The sequence below is a fragment of the Elephas maximus genome, chromosome 13 (genome assembly GCF_024166365.1).
Source record: "Elephas maximus indicus isolate mEleMax1 chromosome 13, mEleMax1 primary haplotype, whole genome shotgun sequence".
In the NCBI taxonomy this organism is placed as follows: Eukaryota; Metazoa; Chordata; class Mammalia; order Proboscidea; family Elephantidae; genus Elephas; species Elephas maximus.
The window spans coordinates 77,487,167-77,510,154 of NC_064831.1; positions in this window are offsets into that span (position 1 = coordinate 77,487,167).

Here is a 22,988-nt window from a genome sequence, read left to right on the forward strand (position 1 = left end):
CACATGCTAAATATATTTATGTTTAAGGCATCATAAAATCTGCCTTCCCTACAGACCAAAAGAGTTAGCAGATATAAAAGTGATTTTTGTAAATGACAAAGATATGGTTGTTTGTCAGGAAAAAGGTTGAAGAGACTGGGGTCCAGGTTTTCATATTCTTTGGGACCGGGAATAGTGAGTTCAGAGAAACTGAAAAGAAAAATCTGAATGAGTTGTTGGTTCTCACTTTGGGGATCACCAGAAAGGAGTAGCCCAAAGAGGCTTTAAGATGAAGGGTCTAGGTAGATGGAGACAGTTGGGAAAGACAGGTAAGGCTGTTTTCGGGCTGTGTGCTGAAAGGGAGACTGTCCAGGAATGGCTGGGGCCTGAAGCAGTAGAGGCAAGTGTCTGGTAGCTTTGTGAAGCTCAGCTTAGACCTAAAACTTAGGAATGGACTTGGCTTCCTTAGGGATCAGGGTGTCTGAAATTTTGAAGGAAAGATGAAGAAGGAGAGAAGAAGAAAAGGAGGGCAAGGGAGAATGTGAAAGGGGAGAAGAGAGAGAGCTCTAGGGTGGACCAGTTGAAAGCACCATCTGGAAAGGAGCAGAAGCAACTCATTGCCATTGGGTCAATTCTGATTCATGGAAACCCTATGTGTGACAGAGCAGAACTGCCCCATGAGGTTTTCTTGGCTGTGACCTTTACAGAAGCAGGTCGCCAGACCTTTCTTGGTGGAGCCACTGGGTGACTTTGGACTGCCAACCTTTCTGTTAGTAGTCCAGTGCAAACCATTTGTGCCACCCAGGGGCCTTGGAACAAAAGCAAAGGGGATGAAATTGGATGAGGGGTGACTTGTGTGAAGAGACTGAGCCCTGTATGTAAATGAACTAGTATCTTGTTCTATTCCTGCACATTCGGCCAAGGAGCCAGAGCTTTGTGCCCGAGACTGGCTGGCAGGGGTGGGCTGCTTGGCAGGGTCCCTGTCAGAAGGGGCCTGTTCCTTTCATGTGGTTCACTGTGGTTTGGAGAGTTAAATGACTTGCCCAGAGTTAACAGCTAGTCTAGTAAAGAGGAAAGAGCCTGGGGCATGAGGTCAGAATAAGAACTTTGGAAGAAAGCTCCTAGCCCCTAGAAATCCGCCCTGCCCTGCCGAGTCCATTCCTTTGTGCTCAAGGATGGAGCTGCTTCTGTGCAGCAAAGACGCACATGGACGAATCCACAGGAGCTTCCCCCACCTCCTCCCACCCCCGGAAAGCTGTTGTAAGAAGCCCCTACGTGTCCCTGGGAGAATAATGGCAGCAGAGGAGGGGCGGGGGCAGGGAAGGCGACTTGCACCCCTCCCTAGCGCTTGCTATTTCGGACCCATCGAAAGTCTGTTCCTCCCGGGTCTCCGCTCCAATGCTAGTGACAAGACTCCTCGCAACCATCTCTTTACTTAACCCCTCTTGCTGGGCCATCTGTTCAGAGCACTGATGTATGCTTCTCCTCGGAGCAGGCATCGCATTATTCAGGCTCCTTCTCTGGCACAGCCTCCGTCCTCCACGCTGCCCCGGCCCCACACAACAAACCCAACCACTTGCTCACGTCCTGAGTGACACAGGTGCTCGCAAGCCCGTGGGCGAGTGGATCGCAGTTGAGCAAAAAAAAGCTGAGGCTCCTCACTCATCCCCCACTTCGATTTCAGCGGTTGCCTCTTCTCCACTGATTCCCCCGAGCTGGCTTTAGAAATGCCCCTCCTCTGGGCGCCCACGGTGCCTGGTGTTTCTCTGTCACAGCCAGGAGGGGCTGGGACTGCCACTTGGTATCTCACACTACACTTCGGTCCTTCTGGAGAGCCTTGGAAGGGCTTATCTCTAGCCCTCCCCCCATGGGTTCTTCAAGCTCCCATAAACTCTCAGCCTCCCCTGGGCTTTAGATACACACACCTTTCCCCCCAGCTTTTGTCTCCCTCCATATCCCCATCATCCAGGATAGACTTTCTAGAGCACCGTTGCTCAACAGAACTTTCTGCAAGATGGAAATGTTTTGTATCTTGCACTGTCCAGTATGGTTGTCACCAGTCACATGTGGCTATTGAGCTGTTAAAATGTGGCCAGTGCAAACCAGAAACTGTATTTTTAATTTCATTTAGTTTTCACTAACTTACATTTAAATAGTCACATGGGGCTAGTGGTTTACCGGCCCCAGAACAGCAGGGTCAGCATCACCTGGGAACTTGTTAACCAGTTGCTGTTGATATGATTTTCACTCCTGGTGACCCCATGTGTGTCAGAGTACAACTGCACTCTGTAGGACTTTCAACGGTTGATTTTGGGGAAGTGGATCGCCAGGCCTTTCTTCCAAGGTGGACTTGAACCTCCAACACTTTGGTTAGCAGCTAGGCACGTTAACCAGAGACTTGGGAACTTGTTAGAAATGCAGAATCTCGGGCCCCACCCCAGACCTACTGGATCAGAATCTCTGGGTGTGGGGCCCAGCAATCTGTGTTTTAGCTAGCCCTCCGGGTGCTTCTGATGCCCAGTAAAGTTTGAGAAACACCTATCTAGAGCCAACTCCTTGGGAAGCTCCAGATCCTGTTTAAGTACCTGCCATTCCCATCACCTGGACCTTTGTGGAGCTCTAGCTTGGGAAGGCAGTTAGTTCCCAGCTTTTGCTCTGGGTTGCTGTCCACACCTCAGGCAGAGAAGGCGAAGCTGGCCTTGGCTGGTGTTTCTCACACACCCCCACAGCAGGCACTAGGCTGTGGGAAGTTCTGAATAATGAATGCAGCAGAGAGGGGTGCTGGCTTTTTCCGTTCGTGCACAGAGCGTCTTCCCCAGTGGGTGAGTGCATAGTCATCACCCACCCCAAGAGCAATCTTCCTTGGGTGAGAACAGGCCTCCGCCCCCGCCTTTCCTCCCTTACCCACTAGAGGCTGAGAGCTGACGGGGAGGCTGCGGAGCCCTGCCGGAGAATTTCAAGTAAGGGGCTGCAAGTCGCTCAGCAACGAAGTGGCCAAGGCTTTTCTTTTCTATTCTAGCCATTTTTTATTGAGTTTATCTTCTTCCAGGTACCGTGCTAAGTGGTTTGTGTACTTAGTCTTTACACCAGTCCTGTGACTTGGTATTGTCATTCCTATTTTCTAGAGGGTAAAACCGGGGTTCAGAGAGGTTAAGTAATATGCCCAAGATCAACAGCCGATCTGTCTGACTACAAAGCCCATGCCCATATGCTTCTCCACCGGCAGCAGGTCGAGCACCAGCCCCTCTTTGGAGCCCCAGAAAGAGGAAGGAGTGAGGACCAGCAGGGGTGTCAGCTTCTGCTAGTGCCCAGGAAGCTATCTTTGAAGAAGAAATCTCTGAGTCAGTGATTCAAAAGTGAACGACGTTTAACTACAAGTTAATTTTACATAACCCGTTGCTATCGAGTTGATTCCAACTCACGGCAACCCTAGAGGACAGAGTAGAAGTGCCCCCACAGGGTTTCCAAGGCTGTAATTTTTACAAAAACAGACTGTCACATCTTTCTCCTGAGGAGTGGCTGGTGGGTTTGAACTACCGATCTTTTGGTTAGCAGCCGAGCGCCTAAGCATTGTGCCACCGGAGCTCCTTTAATTTTACATAGGGAACTTTATGTGTGATTTATTTAATATCGGCTCGTGTTGAAACCCTCACTCCTGTTTCTTCTCTCTTTGTTGTTCACCAATCTTTATTGTTATCTCCCAACTAAAGAAAGTTGGACATCAAGAAGGTTCTTCCTGAAACCAAGCTGCAGTCCTGGGAGCAACCAGGGGTTAACTGCAGGTTCCCCTGAGGCTAGAGAGCTGGAGGAGCTGTCCAGAAGTGCTTGAGTACAGGAGGAGTGAGCTTGTCTAGAAGGAGCACAGCCTTTTGGTGCCTGGCCCGCAGTGGCCGGAATGTGACCCCTTGATGGGACCTCAGAATTCCCAGGAGGGTTTGAGTCCTTTTCCAAGAAGACTCCATATAATCCTCCAGCATCTTCCATATCTGCGCTGCCTGCTCTAACCCTGGCTCACTTTAACTCCTCTCCCTTTTGCCCCACTTGCCAGCAGCCACCCTGCTCCACCCACGTGGCTGTGCCCAGGGCCCAGCTCTGTGCCTTCTCTCCCTTTCCTCAGTGGCACAGGCTCTGCTCCTGGGTCTGACCGCTCCAGGTGGCTCCGTGGTACCACCTGCTTGTTTCCTTCAGGCCGTCCGTACCTCCTTTGAAGGTTGCCTTTTGGACTTGGGTGGAGAGGTGGGGTTTGAGGTGGGCTATAAGGGTGTGAAGGGGTGTGATAGCCAGGCCAGGAGTGACTTCAGGTGGTGGCTCAGCCCTCGCCTTTCCCCTTATGGCCGGTAGGTGGTGCTAGATGCCAACTGAGGCCTGGCTAGAGCCTTGGCAGAGCACACTGCAGTCCTGCTTACAGGAAAGGGCTCTGCCCGCCAAGCGGCCCGCGGGGTGGTGTTCAGGCGCTGCAGCCTTGGGGATTGATTTAGAAAACATGCAGGGCTAGGAATCACGGCTTTTCCCCTTCACTACACTCTGTGGCCCTTACAAGCTGGTCTCCCCTCCAGAAATTCAGAACAGGTTGAAAGGAGAACTTGCCTCCCCTTTTCCTCCCCAAGGAGATTCAAACAACTGGGTTCTGGGAACTTGCCTCCACCCGTGTGCAAATACCACCTCCTCTAAGTAGGGGTGGGCTTTCCCTCTCCTGGACGTTCACAGCAAGCTTCACTTCACTCCATGGGGGCACTTCACAAATGGCAGAAATGAATCATCTCCACGGCTCCCTTCCTTGGTGACTGTCAGCTGCTGGAGGTCATTTTTTCTAATCATCTCCATGTCCCCAGTGCCTCCCCAAGGCCTGGCACATAACATATGCTCAATAAATGAATGAATGGGTCGATGAACCAATGAGCTCAGTTTTTCCTACTAGCTTCCAAGATAATATATTGCCATTCCTTGTTGGAGATCTTTAAGAATACATGTAATCCCCCTGCCTAGGGGTTTTAGGAATGGCCCCATGGATAAACAAGGGGGAAGATGGACCTTGGAGCCCCCTTGGAGCCATTGCCTACTTCAGTACCTCACACATATGTCCTGAATGAATGAATAAATGAACGGGTTTTCAGACTCAGTCTTGTGCTTCATCTTCCTTCGTTCGATGAACAATTATTGTATATCCACAAAATGCCAGGTGAAGAAACCTTCCCATGTCCACAAAGAAACCTTCTCATGTCCACAATAAAGACGGTCATACAGCTTGGGCAATAGAGCTCGGCAACTTTGGTCTTAGCTCCCCAGGTGTCAGATCTTGGGAAATGGCTGGACTTTTGGGGTTGACCAATCAGAAATGGAAAGAGAAGATATCTTTGGGGGCTCTGCTGGGCAGGACCAGGGCTGGTGGACTCAGTTTGCACAGGCAGTGTGCAGAGGGAGGGTTTATTACCTAGGGAGGGACGTGAACAATAATTGCAGGAACCTGGGTAGGCATTTGCTCTTCAGACAAAACCGTTTTTCTCAGGCTGAGACTCAAACTCCGCCGAATGCGCCATTTTATTGAGGGCTCCGATGAGGCTGGCCCACCAGACTTGCAGATGACATGAAGTAGGGAAGGTGTAGGCAATTTGCTGGATCCCCAAAGATCTGGACAGATGAGAATGGAGGGATGAATCTGATGAGATGTGGTTTTACAGGGCTGAAAGTAAAATTCTGCCCCCCAAAGCCAACTGCATGGGTGAAGCATGGCCCAGAGTTGCCTGTGTGAAGGTTTGGTGCTTCTTATTGATATGAGTCAGCCCTGGGATGGGGATGCTGAAAACACAAATGAGTTTGGGAGAGTGCTGTCTGCTCAGGTTACTCTTGGAAGGCTGCCTTCACTTCTGGGAACCACGTTTCACGAGGTAAGAAGATGCGCTGAAACACACCAAAAACAAGTAGGATCAGAAGGAAACTCCAAACCAGCTCACCTGGGATCCGTGGAAGGAACTGGAGCTCTTTATTCACCCTGAAGAAAACAAGGCCCAGGAGCAGGAGACAGTGAAAGGGCTATTCTACTTGTGTTGAGATGACTGTGAGCAGACAGGCAAGAGCCCACCTCAGCATGAGGTGAGTTCCCGGAAGTTTGCAAGCTGAGAGGAGCTTCCAACCCAAGATGAGGGTTGAGTTTGAAGTCCCTGCATTTCCTTCTGGGCCTCAGAGACTAAGAGCAAGTCTCTCTCTGTCCCTCTGCAGCCTGGGGCTTCCTTAGGGCCACTTAGCCATGACTTCGAGCAGCTGTAGGGTCAGTGGCCTCCAGTTCTGCCTGTCCCGCTGGCCCTGTGGTGCTGTGCCTAAGCTCTTTGCTGAGCCTGGGACTGCTAATAGAGCAGAAGTCCCTTGAGTCTGTGAGAGAAGACAAGGGCCAGCAGCAACACTCACACACCCTTGGCTCCTAGAGGCCGAACAGCTCAGATATGAAGATGCCTGATGCTCCCCTTCCTGACCCTTCTAGCCCTCCCAATGAAGGAGCAAGGAGTCAGGTTTCCAGTGCTAGCTATGTGATCTTGGACAAGTCAGGCCACCTCCTTGAGCCTCACATGGGTACCTGGTGGATGGTAGCAGGCAACATTTACATGGGCCATCTCTAACAGCTTTCCTCCCCTCTCTCACCCTATATTTGGAGACACCTACAACCAGAGATGGCTGGGTCCCAGATCAACAACTATCTGCTTGGCTGGAGTTAGGGTGACCAACCATTCTGGTTTGCCTGAGAAGGATTGGTATCTGAGATCCAGGACTGTCAGTGCTAAAACCTGAAAAGTGCTGGGCAAACCAGGAGAAGTTGGTCACCCTAGCTGATGTTCCCCACCCATCTCTCTCCTCCCCTGCCACCTGACCAGTCTTGCTTTCTTCCCTAAGCCAGAGCTTCACTGAATGACAAAAAAATGACGGCTCTTGACAAATGTCAAGGACTGATGCTGTGTACCTTTATCTCAGCACTCTTTGTAATACCCTCATGGCAGCATCTCACTTGGCAAGGGTTTGCCCTTCCCAGCTCCATTTGGCAAATGTTCATTTTCCCTGGAATTTCTAATGAATCTTGAAATTAACCTGGTTCTCCCTCCCATTTTAGGAACCCAGTGCCTGGGGCTGTCCTCTGCTGGAGAAAGGAGGAGAAGGAAGAGGAGCTACTTGTCAGGCTGAGCTTGCAGGGGGACAGATTGTCTGTAGTCCCTTTGGTTTCTGTAGTCCCCCATAAACACTAGTGTCATATGGCCTCTAGGTGCCTGGATCTTGTTCTTATAAACACCCTGTTCTTCAGAGGTGGGCAAAGATGACATTTGGCAAGGTTGACATGACCTTTCCTTGGAGCAAGAAAATAGTTGTGATTACTGGTTAGCTTCTCAGATATTTTGACTTCCTTTCAAGTTGTCCAAAGGCCCTGTAGGCATTTGAGGCCAGTTTCCCAGTGAACACGGGATCTCACATCACTAACGCCCCTTGCAGCCCATTTGAAGAATGACTTCCTGTAGAAACACAAACTCAGCTTCACACAGAGCTGGACGGGGACTCAGAGCCCCATCTGCCTTCAACTTAAAACTCTGTCCAAAGATCACAGTGCTCAGTTTGCAAATTTTGTCCCTAGGACCCAAAGAAAGATTCTGCTGGGGTGGAAGGCAGAGGGAGGGAAAGAATAGGAGGCCTTGTTTTCTAATTTAATTCAGTGCAGATCAACACACATTGGTGAAGTATCTGCTAGGCTTTGGGCTCTATGCAAATACAATAACCCTGGCTTCAAGGAACCCAGAGTTTCAGATAGAGACAGAAATATTCATAGCCACCTCTGAGAATTGAACACTGTAATAAACCTTTAGCTGACATTCTCTGACCATATGGGAGGAAGAGAGGATGGAAGGAGAATTGGGGGAATACTGAATACTTTAGGAAAAGCATCTTCCTTGCCTCTTCCTAGTCTCTGATGGTTCCTGGCAATCCTTGGCCTTCTTTGGCTCGTAGATCACTCCAATCTCTGTCTCTATTGTCACGTGGCCATATTTCCCCTGTGTCTCTTCTCTTTTGTACCATACACCACTCACATTAGTTTGGACCCAGCCTATTTCACTGTGACCTTATGTTAACTAATAACATCTTCAGAGACTGTATTTCTAAACAAGGTCACATTCACAGGTACAGGGGTTAGGATTTGGCCATATCTTTTTGGGCGGACACAATTTAATGCATAACAACAGGGAAAGGTAAGACATCAGGTCGGCTGGGGCTGCGCTTGGGGATGAGGGGTAGGCGGATAGCAGAGAAGGCTGAAAGGGAGGCAAGACTGGATCCTGGAAATCACTGGGTGCTGGGCGCTGGATATGGGATGGAGTTCTGTAGGGAGTAGGGATTCATGGAAGGTTTTAAAGCAGGAGAGAGAAACCCAGCCGTCTTTTCAAAAAATATCAGTCACCCTGTGACTTCTACCCTTTGCTGTCTTTCCCTCTGTATTCTTTAATGCAGAACTGGACCAGCCTTGCCCTTCTTCTTCAAGTCTGAAGAGAGGCCTTGGCAGGGCCATGAGGAGGCTCCGGTGATTGGCTCCACTCCACTCCAGGTTGGAGAGTGAGGCCCGGGGCAGGGCTAAAATTGACATGTTCTCCCCTCATGCCTTTTGTTTTTCAGTGTCAGAAACCATTTCTCCAGAGCCACTGAGCACAAAGTTCAACCTGGGACCTTCCACCTTGAGCAGGTGAGTCCCCTGTGACCCCCAACACTCTTCCTGGCCCTCCTTGCTTGTATCTCTCTTCCTCCACTATTCACCCACCGCGCTCCCTCCCAGCCTCACTCCCTTTACCTTCTTGTCCTCACAGCACAAACCCACCTCCCTCCATCCTCTGCTAGCTCCCTTGCTGCTTAGAGGCAGGGCTTTGAGGTCATACAGACGCAGTGATCTCCTCACTATGTAGCTTCAAGCAAGTGACTTAACCTGTCTAAACTTCTGGGTCTTCACCTGCAAAGAAGGATAGGAAAGAGCCCTTTCTGGGTTGTTATAAGGAGCCAGTCAGCACCTGACACCATGGGCATTGATTGACAAATGTGCTCTACCTTCCTTCCTTCCGCTGTTCAGGTGGGGGTTGTGAGGAGGGTGGTCTTGGCCTTTCTGCCAGAGGAGCTGCTTTGGCTGGGCAGTAAGCAGGCAGCTTCAGGCTGGTGGGGTTTCTTGCTGGGCTTCCTAGGTTGCTGCTGGCTTTTCCAGTCACCTTCCTGTTTCCCTTACAGGATAACAGGAGCTGTCAGTATTTATTCCCATCACGTGGCAGGACATCAGGAAGAAAGCTGGCCTGCTCCACCAAGTCTCCAGGCCTGTCTCTGGGGGCCTGGCTCCCCAAAGCCGGGGAGAACAATGGTCCAGGTTCAGAGGGGGCCATAGGTGGTATGTGGAGGAGCCAGCGTGTGCTGTGATTCCCACATGTGGCTGTCCTTCCTGGCTCATCCCTTCTGGCCCACATCAGTCTTGGTGAGAAACCAAGAGCTATCAGACAGGTGGAACTGAGTCTTCTCTCCAGAATGCTAGGCCACCAGGATGAGACCCAGGCTTGCCAGGGGCCATCTCTGCTAGAGATGGAAGAGGGAGGGTCTTCCACCGGGGGCCTTTGGCAGAGAGGCCCCAACAAAGGCAGCTGCCTCCTTCTAGGGGCTGGGAAGGGGCCAGAACCTGAGCTAGTTCTCAGAGAACCAGGGAAGACATTGAGTGGCACCACAGAAGCCCAGGACGGGGGCAAGGGAGCCCCCAACTTCAGCCAGGATCAAGAAAGCTTGCTGGGAGGGGCTCTTGAAATCACGCAGTTTAAACCTGTCCATTTTACAGACAAGAAAACAAGACCCAAGTGGGACTAGCATTGGTTACCAGAGTCCCCTTTCTCCTCTCCTTGCTTCCTTGTTTCCTTCCTTTGTTCTTCTTTCCTTTTTTCCTCCCTTCCTTCCCTTTCTTCCTTTCATTGTTGTAATTTGTGAATATATATAGAAACCCTGGTGGCATAGTGGTTAAGTGCTACAGCTGCTAACCAAAAGGTCAGCAGTTCAAATGCACCAGGCGCTCCTTGGAAACTCTATGGGACAGTTGTATGCTGTCATACAGGGTCACTAGGAATCGGAATTGACTTGACAGCAATGAGTTTGGTTTTGGTTTACACACACACACATACACACACACATTTGCCAATTCAGCATTTTTTGCATGTACAATTTGGTGACACCAATTGTATTAATCATGTTGTACAACTATTACCAGTGTCCGTTGCCAAGTGGTTAAAAAAAACCAGGGTCTTATTCCCCTGGCACCAAGCGCAGGGTCTCCTGTACACAGAGCAGGTCCCCAGTCAATGTTAAATAAAGGAATGAATGAATGAATACAATGGCAGCCCCCTTGGCTCTCCCCAGTCAAAATGAACCTCCCCTTCCATGCTTCTGCTGTTTGCTAAGTAGCTCAGGCTATAGTCTGCTGTTTCCCTTAGCTGCGCTGGCCAGACCAAGAGCTACTTGAGAGCAGGGACCGCCTCTGCTAGCTCCACGTCTCTTGCCTAGCCCACATTCACACTTGGTAGATACTAAATGTTTCAGGGGTTAAAGTGCCTCTGGGATCTGGGGCTAGAAAGAGGAGAGAAGGATACTAGGACAGTCCTTTTCTTTCTCCCTTCCCACCACCCTCACCCTTCTCCCCTGTAAAACACTCCCCTTTTTTCCTGCAGAGTCAGTCACAGACTCCCAGACCTAGAGGGCCTTAGGGATTGCTTGGTTCACCCTCAGTTTATGCGGGTGGACTGAAGCCCAGAGAGCAAAGGTGTTAAGCCCAAGATCACACAGCTTATGCATTCTCTTTCCTCATGGCTGTTTCCTGGTCCTATTTTCACACATCTTCTTCCTAAAAGGCTCTTGGTTCCCTTTATCCCAGGGTTGATAACCAAGCGGGACCCTGTGGTTCCTCTAATGCAGGGATGGTGTCTTATGTGTCTGCATCCATAGCACTAGCAAAGGGAGGGGCACTCAATGGGTACAGTGCTGAACAGGATGCACTGATGTGAGATACCACTGTGTGTTCATTCCATAAACACCTTTCTAGGGCCAAGAGCTGGGAGCTGGGTGCCACATGCAGAGAACTCCCTCAGATTACATTATTAGAAACACAGGACGCAGAAGAAGGGAGGTGATGGCTACGCTCCCCTGGGTTGGTTATACTCAGGGTGTCCCAGTGACAGCTAAAATCTGGCCCCACCTTTTACCAGCCATATTGACAAGAAGGAGTTTGCCCGGAGGAGGACACCAGTCGGAGTGGAAGAAGGAGCTTGAGGCCCTCTCTGATGGAGACCAAAGAACTTGAGGAGCCATGTTCTGGATGCCCAAACAGTGGTCTTCAAGCATTTGTGGGGCCATCGTGTACCATGTGGAAGGAGGCTCTGGCTTGTGATGTGTGGTCCTAGCGGACAGGGACCAAAATGAAAGGTGGGAGTTGCTATGGCAGATATAAGTTTCATACAAGGAAGGGTTTTCTGACTATTACAGCTGTCCATCTACGGGAATGAGGTCCATCACTGGAGAGATTCGAACAGAGGAGTGATGAGCAGTTGTCAGGGATGTTGTGGGTGGGTTTCATACACGAGACCAAAGTTCTATGATGGTCCAGGCTGCCCATCCTCTGACCCCCACTGCATCCCCCACACCTGACACATAGTAGGTGCTCAACAAGGGTTTTGCTGAATGAGCTAAAGATTGGGTTTGGCTCTGGGTCTCTGATGCTCAAGGATCTCAGTCCTGTAGACTTCCACAGTCTTGAGGCCAGGCCAGCCTCATCAACGGGCTTGAAAGGGAACCTTCCCTCCTCCTCCATGGCCCACCTCTTGCCTGTTCTCCTGATCTAGGGTCCTTCTTTCTTATTCTCACTGGATCCATCTGAGATGAGGGATGCTGGGACTGAGAGTATATTCCCATCCTGCCTCAGTTCAGCCCAAGAGGCAGCTGGAGAGAAACAGGAGGCCTTTCTGCCCACTGGTCCCTAGCACGGAGTCAGCAAATTGGCCATCCTCAGGAAAGGTCAGCTGAATCAACCCCCCTGCAAGAACAGTGCTTGGTATTTTTAGAAGCTTTTCAAGCCTGTGCTCCTGAGCTCAGCAGGAGGCACTCAACCTCTGCCCATCTAGCCTTAGCCCAGCCCAGCCCTGGCCCAATTCAGTCCAGCCCAGCCTATCCCAGCCCAGCCCAGTTCAGCTCACCATAGCCAAGCCCTGCCTAATTCAGTCCAGCCCAGCCCAGTTCAGTCTAGCCCAGCCCCACCCAGCCCAGTCCCAGTCCTAGCCCCAGCCCAGTTCAGCCCAGTCCCAGTCCCAGTCCCAGCTCCAGCTCCAGCCCAGCTCAGCCCAGCCCCACTCTCTCATAGCTCAGGCTAGTGAAGATAGTTGCTTCTGAACAAAAGCTGATGTAATCTTTCATTGAGGCCCGGTGGGCAAATCCTGACCTCTTTAAACTATATAATATGAATCTGAGATGCCATCCACTTCACTGCCCAAAATTGATCGTGTGACCTTGAGAAAGTCACGTCCCAACATTATTGCCATCTGTAAAATGGAGAGGTCATCATATTTATCTGCAAACCCATTTTGGAACAGAGGCAGGATAAATATGAGTTCAATAAACACAAAAAAATTGCTCTACTCTGCTGAATTCTGGGGGCTGTGGTGAGGCCGGGGTGAGGTTATGCTGGAGAATTTTGTGTTCCTTGGAGAAAGATGCTTAAAGAGATAACGTCAGAAAAATCTATCATAAAATGCTGTTGTGCTAAAAAGGTAGCTTTCCGTTTGGGGAGAGAGGTGTGTGGTCCAAGAGGGGTCAGCAGTGTTTGGGACGGAACGTCCTGAGTGTTCTCACCAGAATCTGGCTCTGAATGGGCTGAATGGATGCCTTGGAGGCTTTGCTGTGGTCCTAACTAGCTGCGTGGCCTTGGAGGCGTCACTTGACTCTAATTAGCCATCTTGACTCTAATTTTTCTACGTATAAAATGGCAGGGTTGGGGGAATGGGTTGGACTAAACCTGCTGTTTTTAAATTGATAAATTTCCTTGGAAGGTTTTGTGACAATGCTCCATGGGTCTTCAAAGACACAGGAATAAGTAAACATGACATACATCTTCCAGAAACATTCATTTTACTACATGGGGTTATTTCAAAACGTTCATCTATGTCAAGGCATACATGGACATATTATGCAGTAGAATGAAACATTCACATAAATGAAAAAAAATGAGCTGTGAAAGTGGAGCATTTTTAGGGCAGTGAAGCTATTCTGCACAATACTGTAATGTGGAACACATGACATAATGCATTTGTCATTTGTCAAAACCCATAGAAATGTACAGCACAAAGAGCAAACTCTAACGGAAATGATGGACTTTAGTTAATAATAACATACCAATATTAATTTATCAAATGTAGCAGACATATCACTGGAAAAATTGTGTGCAGGAGAGGGGATATACGAGAACTTTGAGGACTAAGTGTGCCTGACCCAAGCCATGTTTTACCTCACCTCATATGTGTGCGAAAGCTGGACAATGAAGACTGAAGAACTGATGCCTTTGAATTATGGTGTTGGTGAAGAATATTGAATAGGCCTCCAGAAGAACAAACAAGTCTGTCTTGGATGAAGTACAGCCACAGAGCTCCTTGGAAGCCATAATGGTAAGACTCCATCTCACATACTTTGGACATGTTATCAGAAGGGACCAGTCCCTCAAGGAGGACATTATGCTTGGTAAAGTAGAGGGTCAGTGAAAAAGAGGAAGACTTTTTTCAATGAGATGGACTGACACAGGGGCTACAACAATGGACTCAAACATAGCAACGATTGTGAGGATGGTGCAGGATGGGGCAATGTTTCGTTCTATTGCACATAGGGTCGCTAAGAGCCAGAACTGACTGGACAACCCCTAACAAGAGCAACAGCTATGTACTTTCTGTACAGTTTCTCTGGAAACCTAAAACTGCTCTTAAAGAAAGAAGTCTATTAAAAATTTAAAAAATAATAATAAAGGTGAGGCTCCTAAAATGTTTCATGCCTGCCTCAGCCTCCCTACTTCCTCTTTCCTCACCCCCAGCCTCAGATACTTGTTTATTCTCTTCTGCCTTTGGGGGTTCTGGTTGGAAAACATGAGAACCACTGGACTGGCGAATGTCAAGGGTCTTTTCAAATGTTGTTGTTGTTGTTAGCTGCCATTGAGTTACTCCCAACTCATAGGTAACCCCAAGCACAATGGCATGAAAGACTGTAGGGTCCCGCACCATTCCCATGGTCAGTTGCAGATCAAACCGCTATGACCCATAAGGTTTTCATTGACTAATTTTTGGAACTAGATTGCCAGGCCTTTCTTCCTAGTCTATTTTAGTCTGGAAGTTCTGCCGAAACCTGTCCAGCATCCCAGCAACATGTAAGCCTCCACTCACAGACAGGTGGTGGCTGCGCATGGGGTGCGTTGGCTGGGAATCAAACCTGGGTCTCCCGAGTGGGAGGCGAGAGTTCTATCACTGAACTACCACTTCCCTCTCTTTCAAATGTTAGCATTCTCTAATTATAAAATCTGTTATGATATCACTGCTATGATTCTTGGTGTGTGTCTTGGTGGGGAGGGGTTCATGATAAATTGACCTCATAGAAAGAACATTTAATACCTTCTTTTTCCTCGAGTCCCAAGACTGGAAACCCAGTGCACTTGGGAGTAGACGGCAAGCAGAGAGACAGGGCAATGAACTGACTTCCTTGCCATCCCATGATGGCAGAGAAGGAGGGAAGAGAAAAGTGGGAGTCAGGAAGTGGAGTTGATACTTAAAAAGTTCTCTTTTGTAATTCTGGTATCACAGAGTTAACGGATTAGAAGCATGGCTTGCAATTCAACCTGGGGTAGGAGAATGAAGAGCCCCCAAACAGTCTTTATTAAGCGGCTTTTTGTACCCCCGGTCGCAGCACCTGCCTTCACCACACACACAAGCACCCACGCATACCCCCCACCCCCCGCACACATATGTGGTGCCCAGTACACTGAGTGCTCGCCCACATGCCACCCCACCCACACGCACAGCCCACCCACCACGTCGCTCTCGCTTGTTTGTCTGCGCAGCCCGGCACCCACAGATCCCCCCACAGGCTAGAGGCTCCTGCCACCCTCAGCACTGCCCCCGGAGCCCCATCCACTCCTGCCCACCTCTCACCTCCCCTGTCTCTCCCTCGCTGCCCATAGCCTCCCCCAGACTTCGGGCATACACTCGTTCACCTCGTGTAAGATCAAAAATAAATTCTCTCTGGAACCTGTTCAAAGGCTAATGTGTATCCTCTCTTAATTATTGATTTGTTTATTACAGACGCTTGGGTAGAACGTTCAATGCAGCTGCTGGGCCAAGAGCTTGCCTCCAGAACTCCTGTCCTTCATTGGGAGAGAGCTGAGGTGCTCTTATTCTCTTGGGAAGAGGCTAGCTGGGCGTTAAGTGAAATCGGTCCACAGGGCAGGATGCAGACTAACTGCTCCTATTCCCCTAAGAAGCCCATGCTAGTTCTGGCCTGGCCCAGTGATCAAACCAGGGGTGTCCCTCTCTCCTTTTCTTCCCTATTAAACTCACTGCTGTAAAGTCAATTCCCAGTCATAGAAACCCTGTTACAACCAGACAAGTGCGAGCAAAGGGCTGCTGCGATGCAAAGGGCCAGGATCCTCCCTCTCCCCTGCAGAAGTGGCAGCATCCCGTTTCCTCTCACTAGGGGGCAGTCTAATACAAGAAGCAGTTCATGTAGTGGTTAGGAAGACCTGGGTTTGAAACTTGGCTCTGCCACGTACCAGCTGGGTGGCCTTGGACAAGTGATCTAACCGCTCTGATTCTGTTATCTCGTCCGTAAAACAGGGCTTGTGTGAGGATCGAATGAGATCATGCGTATAAAGAGTGTGGGAACATGTTACGTATAGAGAAGAGTCAATCTGTTGTGGCTGCAGTTGTCATCACTGTCATAGTCGTCATCATCCCAGTCATCTTCATCTCTGGAACCCCAGGATTTAGAGGCTGATATGCTGTGGCCCAGAGTCCCTGGGTAGTGCAAACAGCTAAAGCGCTCGGCTGTTAACTAAAAGGTTGGAGGTTCAAGTCCAGCCAGAGGCGCCTTGGAAGAAAGGCCTGGTGATCTACTTCTGGAAAATCATCCATTGAAAACCCTATGGAGCAGTTATAATCTGCCACACACGGGGTCATCATGAATGAGCGTCAACTTGACAACAACTGGTACTGGTACTAGTGCTGTGGCCCAGAGTGAAGCTCCCCTCTTAGCAGTGGGTGCAGCCTCTGAGTGGCCCCTGCTACATCTAAACACAGTGGGGGCACTGAGCCCTGCGGCAGGCATTAACTGCATGCAGGACAGAGGTGAGATCCTTCAGACCAAGGCTCCTGGGAAGGTCTCCTCCCAGTTCTCTCCAGCACTGGGCGGGGTGAAGGGAGAGTGTGCTGAGAAAGTGTAGTCTCAGGGCACACTGGGGAAGTGTCACAACCCACCAGCCACAGGGTTGGGCTCTTGAGTTTTCTCCTTTGGAGTCCTGAGGATGGTTCTCAGAACCTGACACCAGGAAGAAGGTGTCCAAGGGGAAGACTGGGTGGCCCACCTTTTGAATGAACGCATGGTGTCTTTCAGGTGGGCTCCCAGAAGCCAGATCTCTGGGACCCCTCTGCACACCCCATATTCACTCCACAGCTCTGGGGTCTGACCTGGCCCACAGCCAGAGCTCACCAGGGCTGGTTTGCATCTTCTCCCACTGCTACCTTCATTCCTGCTCCCACCCCCACCCTAGAACTCCCTGGGCTGGGCTCCTGTTCCCTCGGTTCCCAGGCAGTGCAGCTGGTGCTGTGGGCTGGGGAGGGGTGGAGGACGCAGCAGAAAGCCTGTGGGAGGGAGCTGTCTCTTAGTTCTATGGCTTCCCATGTCCCCTCCCCTCAAAATATCGCTCTCCCAAATTCCCACACTGGTGTTTCAGCAAGTAAGACTTCAATTTGTTGGTTTTCCATTTGCTCTTGATACCTATTTACATGTGTGTGCGCTGTACCAGTAATCAGCAGTGTCCAAGGAAATTGGAGCAGATTTGGTGATTTCTTGCTTTGAGTTCCACATATTTTGGCCAGTAACTCTTCTTCTTCCAGCCTGAGGACATCAGGGCATCACCCCTCTGGGCTGCTGGAGTTCTGTTCTGTTTAAAGAGATAGAAGCAAAGATGGTTTCTGTGTGAACATCCTGAACCATCTGGTAAATGATGGGCACCCCAAGGAAGAACAGTAGAAAGAAAGAGAAAGAAGAGAAGGCAGAACTCCTCCATGCCAAACTCTGGGCTAGGTGCGTTATGCGAATTGTATTATTTCAATCCCCAAACTATACTGCAAGGGAAATCCCCATAAGCAATATCCATGGGCCCATTTCTCAGGTAAGAAGGATGAAGCTCAGCAAGGTGAAGTGATATGCCCAGGGCCACCAGTTACTAAGTGTTGGAGGTGGGGTTTGAACCAAATTTGCTGAGAGCTAAAGCTCATGCCTTAACAGCCCCCTTGAAAGAGAGAATGTGATGTGTGGTGTGGGTGGAGGCTGCTGCCTTGGAATTCCTCCCACTCACCAGGTGGTTGAGAAATGCAGGTGAATCAGGTGTGAACTGCTAATGGCCTGTGCAAAGGCCCACTGCCTGGTTAGCAGGCAGCAGTAGCTGTCTTTTTTGTAGTGTTTAATGTCCACAAAGTGTTATTATGTATATCACCTTATTTGATCTTTATTTGATCCCCCATGATACCGAGGAGGAAGTGGAGGATCAGAGAAGTTAAGTAGCATGCCCACGGTGGCACAGCCCAAAATGTTTTTGATGAAAAGTGAGCTGGGCCTGAAAGCTAACACTCTACGGGTCTGAGCCAGAGTGAGGCTCACAGCCAGGGTGAGGGGAAGGTGTGACACAGGCACTTTGGTGAGGAGCAGGTGGAGAGAAGGGCAGCTGTGGGAGGTGGTGAAGGCAGAGGCAGAGCTGAGCAGCAGTGGGCTGGACTGGCTGAGAAGGACAATGGGATGTGGCGGGGGGTGCTTAGGAGGTGGGGAGGGATGAAGGGGGGATATCTTGCCCACCAAAAAGGGTTTGGCTTCTGCAGGGCAGAAGCCACAGTCACAGGGCAGCTGAGCCCAATCAAGCTCCCTCCTCACACAGCCCAGGCTCAGTGTAGGGAGACTGGCAAGGACTTAGGTGGTCTGGCATTGCCCTGGCAGCTGCCATTACCAACCTTCTCTTGACTCTGGAGCTGAGAACAGGAGCTACTAATCTTTCTTTTTCCTGAAGCACTTTGATATTTGCCCTATCAGAGAGAAGTTTGCAGCAAAAAAATGTAATTCTAGGGGTGCAGAAAAGGGGGTCAACTCAAAGCACCCCACTTCTCTTCAGTTCCAAATTTCTCTCTTGGGCACACATGGAGTTTAGGGCAGCAAAAGGGATCATTAAATTACCCTCGAAGTGTGTGGTGTTCAGTCCTGGGCTGGCACCCAGCCAGGCCCCAGGGTTAAGGTAGTGAACAACACAGACAGGTCTTTGCCCTCTTCGTGATTACAGTCCAGGGTCAAGACATACGCTGACTCTTCATTTACAGGGCACTGAGTGGCACAAAAGTGCAGGTGTTGGTGGGAGTAGTCATTCATTTAACAAACACCTGTTGAGCCCCTACTATGTTCTCAGTACCCTTGAAGACTGGGTGAATCAGTACATAAAACAAGCAAGGTTCCTGTCCTCAAGAACTTACATTTCAGAAGCTGGTAACCAAGGAACATTCCCTTGGGCCTCAGGAAGGCATGCACCCTTCTCCGCCCCACCCGGTCAGTCTCAGTTCCCTCATCTACAAAACCAAGGTAATTATCCCTGGGCTGGTGCAACTGGTCAATAGGCTCGCTAACTGAAAGGTTGGTGGTTCAAGTCCACCCAGAGGTGCCTCAGAAGAGAGACCTGGTGATTTACTTTTGAAAAAAATCAGTCATTGCAAACCCTATGGAGGTGCCCAGCCAGCATCACTGAACATTGTGGTGAAAAATTCTATAAAAGAATCCTGGTCAAAACGGGGAAAATGCAGAACAGGATTTCAAAGTCACATGGACTCCAGACTTTCCGGAGCCATGGAGCCTGCATAAATCCCTGAAACTACTGCCCTGAGATAATCTCTAAACCTTCAACCAAAAATATCCCCTAAAGTCTTCTTAACACCAAACAGTAGTTTAGCTTAACTAGTAAAGAATGTCCGCCTTGATTGAGCATTATGCTCTTTTAAGAACTATCTATACTTTGATGGTAACAAGGGAGGGAAGGGTTGGGAGGGGAAATCACGAACTAGGCAGTAGACAAGCGTTAACTTTGGTGAAGAGAAAGACAACACACAATACAGGGGAAGCCCAGCACAGCCTGACCAAGGTAAAGCCACAGATGCTTCCTAAACCAACAACCAACCTGTTGCTGTCAAGTTGATTCCGACTCACAGCAACCCTATAGGACAGAGTAGAACTGCCCACAGGGTTTCCAAGGAGTGGCTTGTGGATTCAAACTGCTGACCTTTTGGTTAGCAGCCCTAGCTCTTAACCACTGCACCACCAGGGCTCCAGAAGCTTCCTAGACACATTCAAACAGCTTGAGGGACTGAGTTACTGGGGCTGAGGGCTGGGGACTGTGGTCTTGGGGGACATCTAGGTCAATTGGCATAACGTAGTTAATAAAGATAACGTTCTACTTCCTACTTTGGTGAGTTGCGTCTGGGGTTCTAAAAGCTTGCAAGGAGCCATCTAAGATACATCTATTGGTCCCAGCACATTCGGAGCAAAGGAGAATGAAGAAAACCAAAGACTCAAGAAAAATATTAGTCCAAAGGACTAACGCACCACACGGACCACAGCCTTCACCAGCCTGTGCCCAGAAAAACCAAATGGTGCCTGGCTACCACCACGGACAGCTTGGACAGGGCTCACAATACAGGCTCCTGAGCAGAGTGGGAGAAAAATGTACAACAAAATTCAAATTTACAAAAAAAGACCAGACTTACTGGTATGACAGAGACTGGAGGAACTCCTGAGACTACGGCCCTGGGACATCTTGCTAACTCAGAACTGAAGCCACTCCCACAGTCTACCCTTTAGCCAAAGATTAGATAGGCCTATTAAAAAAACAAAACAAAACAAGAAACCCTGGTCGCATAGTGGTTAAAAGTTTGGCTGCTAAACAAAATGTCTGTAGCTCAAATCTACTAGGCACCCCTTGGAAACTCTGTGGGGCAGTTCTACTCTGTCCTAGAGTCACTATGAGTCAGAATCAGGCTGATGGCAATGTGAGTTTTTTTTTTTTTTTTGGTTTTGTAAAACAACACACATGAGGGACGTGCTTCTTAGTTCAATCAGATGCATGAGACCAAATGAGAAACACCTGCCCAAAAGCAAAGACTAGAAGGCAGGAAGGGACAGGAAAACTGGATGAATGGACATGGGGAAACCGGGGTATAAGAGGAAGGGGGAGAATGCTGACACATTGCAGGGATTGCAACCAATGTCACAAAACATTTTTTGTGTAAAAATTTTTAAGAAAAAGTATTTTTGCACTGCAAACTTTCACCGAAAACACACACACACACACACACACACACACACAAGAACTATATGTGATCAAGGAAGCCCTGGTGGGTAGTGGTCAAGAGCTATCTATGGCTGCTAATCAGAAGGTCAGCAGTTGGAATGCACCAGGCACTCCTTGGAAACTGTATGGGGCAGTTCTACTCTATCCTATTGGGTCGTTATGAGTCGGAATCAATTGCAACGGGTTTTTTTTTTTTTTTTTTTTGGTATATGGGAGCAGAGTGACAACAGCAACTTGAAAGATTAGATAGAAAACTTAGGGGGCAGTGAGTTTATGTTAATAGGGGAGGAACAGCTCAGAAAAGGAGAGTGAGAATGGTTGCACACTTTGAAGAATGTAAGAAATGTCGCTGAATTGTACACGTAAAATGGTTGGTGTATGTTGCTGTGTATATTCTCAACAAAATTAAAAAAGAAAAAGAAAGAAAAGAAATCCCTATGGAGCACAGTTCTACCCTGGCACACGGGGGGTCACCATGAGTCAGCTGGAAGGCAACTGGATTTTTGGTTTGCTCACCGATCAGGAAACAGGTAAATGGTCAGGTAGTGTTCAAAGGGAGGCGGTGATGTAAGTTGCTGTTAGACAGCTCATCTGGGAAGGCACGTGAGGTCTGTATCCATGATGGAGGGTGAGTGTGTGGGTGCACTCTGCGGTGCCAGACTACAATCCTCCCAGCCGCGCCCCTATTCCCTGCCAGCGGTGGTGCTGGAGATTCTTCTGACCGCCCGCCGATGCTCACCCCTCTGACTTCCTAGAAGCGCGATTCCTGACGCCCTGGCTCCATTCCTTGGAGAGATGGGCCGATGGAGCGGGAGGCGCCTCTCCCCTGGCTCCCCTGACCCGCCAGCGGGGCTCACCTGCTGGCAGAACCCGGGGTTTCTGCTTGGGCAGGATCCCCCTCCAGGACGTGCGGCGGTCCCGGGGAATGCACGCGTGCCGCTGCCGGCGCAGGACGGGGGACTGCGCCGCGCGTTCAATTCCCAGCCCAGCTCAACTCCTCACAGTCAGAGGTGACTCAGCTGGGGTTACTTCCCTACTGGCGGGACCAAAGCCAGCCTGCGCCCGGAAGGAACAGCGGGAGAGCAAGGGAACCAGCGAGGGGCCGAGGGGGTTGCTTGCCAGCAGAGACACACCCCAGCCTGCACCTTGCGTCTTCTTCTCCGGGCGTTCGGGACTCCGCAGACCCTCCAGGGTGGCGCGCAACTCGCTACCTAGAGGGTCTGGGAGCGGAGCTGGAGAACCACAGTGCATAGAGGCTGCACCCTACAGCGCTGCATCCGGGCGCACGAACTTGCCAGGGGGCGCTGCTCCGCGCGTATGCGGGACCAGCTTCGTGGTGGCAGAGTGTTTGGTGGTTTTCGAGTAAGGTGTGCTGGGCTTCGTGGCCGCTTACAATAAAGCCGTTTGGGAACTTCACAACTGGGCATACTGAAGCTGTGTGTCAGGTACCACTCTAAGAGCTTCACTGCATTCTCTCACACCAACACCGTGAGTTAGGTATTGTTGATGCTCTATTTTGCAGATGAGGAAATTGAGACAGAGTTAAGTGCTTTGCCCAGGTTTACACACTAGTGGTTGGTAATTTCAGCTCAGTTTTCCGTTACCTGATACCGTATTTAGTCTCATTACAGCTACCTACTCTTTGCCTCCCCAAGGTCAGATCACCTTGAAGCCTGTGTAGATCGGAGCCACACTTTAAAGGGACCATTGACAAACCCGAATGCAGTCCCATGACTAGGGTGGGGTCACAGGACCCCCTGTACATACCCCCACCAGGCAGGACAGGAGAGTAGGAATCTTCTATAGAAGGATGGCAGTGAGAGGCAGGGAGCTCCGCCTCCCGGCAGGTATGTGTCCAAGATCTTGGGACTTGAGTCAGGGTCCTGAGCTGGAAACTTCTGTGGTTGGATTCTCCTGCTTTCTGGGACCATATTGGTCCACGACTGCCCTCCTTTATCGGTGGGCTTTCATTCTCTGTGTATGGCCAAATTTCCCTCCTTTTTCCACGAAGTCCTAGGCATTCTGGATACCAGTAAACATCCTCAGCCTTTAACCCTGCTTCTTCCTGTATCTTAAGGATGGGCCACTGGGGGAACAGGCTCTTCCCTGCCCTAGCCCAGGCCTATCAGCTGCAGATAGGCCTTTGGAACAGCAAGTTCTTTAGGTCTCAGACTTTCTTTCATCTCCCCTTGTGCTCTCCAGTTACCACCCAGTACCGCGGCTCCCTTCCCAGCTCACACTTAGGACAGTGGGTCCCATTTGTGCTCACTCAAGAAAGCTGTGCAGCAGAGTTCCTGGACTCAGGCTGACACCATAGGAGTGGGGTGTGTTGGGTGAACCCAAAATGCCTGGAATC